At 36.4% G+C, this 3,987-nt stretch overlaps 1 pseudogene; it reads right to left on the bottom strand.

The window, feature by feature from the left end:
• Positions 1-3,270: 3,270 nt before the first annotated feature.
• On the bottom strand, positions 3,271-3,657 carry LOC125922409 (60S ribosomal protein L34-like; annotated as a pseudogene).
• Positions 3,658-3,987: the final 330 nt, after the last annotated feature.

Genomic DNA, 3,987 nt, shown 5'->3' with positions numbered 1-3,987 from the left:
TAGAAACATAGCAACAATAATCTTGAGTGTTGATTTTACTGGGCTAATCCTTTATTGATTTGCTTGTCAAATTAGCTCTATAAATAGTATGTTAATAAATAAATGATAATTAAATTAATAAATGCATAAAATAAAACCCAAAATACCTAAACTATCACAGGGATCATTTTCTGTTAGTTGATGACTAACTTCCTTCAGGCTCTCTGCTCTAATGCTATCTTCTTAGAGGGATGTGGTAGACATGAACATATGCTGCTGAGCTTTTGTGACCTTGGAAGCATAACTGATGCCCCCAACCAGTTCCACTATCATGTTGAACCAAAGCTATGATTCCTAAGGGCTGCTCTGAGCCAATAACTGACTGTAATGGGAATAACTAATGATAGCCCATTCCTTGGAAATGAGAAACTCTCTAAACAGGCGACTCTAGCTTGAAAACTGTCTGGTCGAAATGTGTTTAAAACTGCAGTGAAGTCTGAGATTCCACATACTCTGTTTTCTTCCTCTCTGTTACAAGGTGTTCTGAGATCTCACGCTACCATCTCTGGCTCTGCTCCTTCATCCTTCATGGACATTTTCCTCAATAAAGCTTTTGCTCATCTGACCCATCTTGGTGTCTGCTTTTGAAGAACCCAAACTATCACAGAGCATCCCCTGGTCATTTTCTGTAAAATATTACCCCATCATTTTCCAGTTTTTTAGCCCAGCTTCTTCTTCTTCTTTTTTTTTAAAATATAATTTATTGTCAAATTGGCTTACATACAGCACCCAGTGCTCATCCCAGTAAGTGTCCTCCTCAATTCCCATCACCCATTTTCCCCTCTCCCCCACCCCTCCCACCCGCCCTCAGTTTTTTCTCTGTATTTAAGAGTCTCTTGTGGTTGCCTCCCTCCCTCTCTGTTTGGAACTATTTTTCCCCCTCCCTTCCCCCATGGACTTCTGTTAAGTTTCTCAAGATCCACATATGAGTGAATACATATGATATCTGTCCTTCTCTGAAGGACACTCAGCATAATACCTTCCAGTTCCATCCACGTTGCAAATGGTCAGCTTCTTTTTTTTAAATTAACACCTATTATCTTGTATCTGTTTATTTTCTCTCTCCCTCAGTAGAATGTAAGATCCTTGAAGGTGGAAAATTTATTTCTTTAGTTCCTATAATGCAGCATTCGTACTAGTGCCTTTTGTGTGGTTGGCTCCAAATATCTGTTGAATGAATAAATGCAGGAAGAAAGAGCCTAACACAGGTGTGGATTCTGCCTATAGTGAAATTTAGTAATAACAGCGTTAGTTTCTGTGTTGCTAAACACCCCTGTCGGTAAATAACTGAGAACATTTTAAGCATGTTGTAAGAATCTTTTGGTTATCTATCTGATAATGATTGAAGTAAGAGTTTCAAACTTTTAGTTATTAAATTATTTTTTAAACTCTTCAGCATTGCTAGAAGCTGCCTATACACAAAAGAGCCCTCGTAGTTTTGGTCCCCATTAAAATGGTATAAATAGTAATCACTGAACCCCTTCAGCCTTTCCTTTTTTTTAAATATCACCCAGAAATTACTTCTTTAGTTTTTTAAGTTGAATTGTAATTAACATATGGTGTTATATTAGTTTCAGGTGTATGATATGATTCAACAATTCTATACATTTCTTGGTGCTCATCACAATGAGTGTACACTTAATCCACTTTATCTGTTTCATCCATCCCTCCACCCATCTCCTCTCTGTCATCAGTTTGTTCCCTGTATTTGTGTATTTTTTTGTTCCCCTTTTTTGTATTTATTTGTTTTGTGTCTTACATTCCACATATGAATGAAATCATATGGTATTTGTCTTTTTTTGACTGACTGATTTAATTTAGCATCATACCCTCCAGGTCCATCCATGTTGTTGCAAATGGCAATATTTCATTACTTTTTAAAAAATTTTTTTTAACATTTATTTATTTTTGAGACAGAGAGAGAGAGAGAGCATGAACAGGGGAGGGTCAGAGAGAGAGAGGGAGACACAGAATCTGAAGCAGGCTCCAGGCTCTGAGCTGTCAGCACAGAGCCCGACGCGGGGCTGAACCCACAGACCACGAGATCATGACCTGAGCCGAAGTCGGACGCTCAACTGACCGAGCCACCCAGGCACTCCAAGATTTCATTACTTTTAATGGCTGAGTAATATTTCATTATATATATAGTAATATAACATATTTCATTATATATAATGTATAATAATATATAAGATATGTATCTATATAAACTTTTTAATACATTCATCTATCAATGGACACCTAGGTTGCTTTCATAGCCTAGCTATTATAAATAGTGCTGCAATTAACACTACATACATACATCTTTTCAAATTACTAATTTCATTTTTTTGTGGGTAAATATCTAGCAGTGGAATTACTGGATCATATGGTAGTTCTATTTTCAATTTTTTGAGGAACCTCCATACTGTTTCCACATTGGCTGAACCACTTTGCATTCCAACCAACAGTACACGAGGGTTCTTTTTTCTCCATTCCTCGCCAAGACTCATTCCTTGTCTTTTTGATTTTAGCCATTCTAACAGGTGTGGGGTGATATCTCGTTGTGGTTTTGATGTCTATTTCCCTGATGATTAGTGATGTTGAACATCTTTTCATGTGTCTGTCATCTTTAGTCTTCTTTGGCAAGATCTTTAGTCAGGTCCTCTGCCCATTTTTTATTGGATTATATGTTTTTGTTTGTTTTTTGTCTTTTGCTTTTTTTTTTGGTATTGGTCTATGTAAGTTCTTTACATATTTTGCATATTAACCTATTATCAGATAGGTTATTTGAAAATATCTTCTCCCATTCAGTAGGTTGCCTTTTTGATTTGTTTATAGTTTTCTTCACAGTGCAAGGAAGAGCTTACTTTAAAACACATGTTATTCCAAGTTACCACAATGATAAACTAAGCTAATGTCTATCATGATATGCTATAGAATACATCCCTTCTCTCATGTTAATTATTATTACTATTAATTATTATTTGCTGATTTCAACTCAATCAGGTGAGATGACTAATTACCTCTGAAGTATATTACTATATTGATCTTTCTCCTTACTCTAAGTAAATAGACTACATTTCCACAGGTTTAAGTAGGAAGTGTTTATAAAGAAATATTAATAAGCTCGCAGCAACAACTCTAAGACCACACCGTAGAACTTGGTGGTTAACTAATACTGCTGATCCTAATGCTTCAGTGTCATTTTGAAAGGGCTATCATAATTATTTATTATTTTATTTTTAGCTTTTAAATCATTTTATTACCCAAAATAAGCTTCATTTTATTACTTAGTTTTCTAACTGTGTTCTGTGCCTTTAACAGTTTCAGGATTTTCTGCTTCTCAATACAGAAAGCACACTTGATCCAGTCAGGGACACATGTAGCACATATGGAACCACCATAGGCCCTCTGACATGTTTTTTTCATTTTAGACAGCCTCATAAGAACTTTAGTTCTTATAGCATGGACCCTTTGAAGTCAGCCTGAAAACATGTCACATGCAGATTTTTGTACTTTCGCAAACCTCTGGGTATAAAAGCAAACAATTCTATTAGCAGGGGTTTGCAATAGCCTAGTTTTGCTAGAGGCTGTATTGTAGGATAGCTTATGACAGTATGTGAAACACTGGACCATTCAGAATGCCTCTAGACATATCCCTGGAAAAGCAAAGGCCACCATTATTACCATAAACTCACTGCCTTCGCTCCTGTGTGCTTTGACAGTTTTGGTGTCCTGTTATTCCTGGCTTGTTTCCTGATGTGACTTCCTTATGAATCAGTCTCATGCAGCTGCATCAAACTGGCAGAGCCTGTCACATGTCCACAAGCTAGCGGAAGAGGTGATTAGAAATATAGAGTTTCAATTTGGGAAAACGAGATATACAATGGAGGGACAATGGAAACACACATTGAATGCTTGATAGCTTTTAAATAGTTGTTAGTGAGAGATTTGCACTAAGATTAA

Source organism: Panthera uncia, chromosome B1 (assembly GCF_023721935.1).
Source record: "Panthera uncia isolate 11264 chromosome B1, Puncia_PCG_1.0, whole genome shotgun sequence".
Lineage (NCBI taxonomy): Eukaryota > Metazoa > Chordata > Mammalia > Carnivora > Felidae > Panthera > Panthera uncia.
This window is presented reverse-complemented; position numbering and strand designations above follow the sequence as displayed.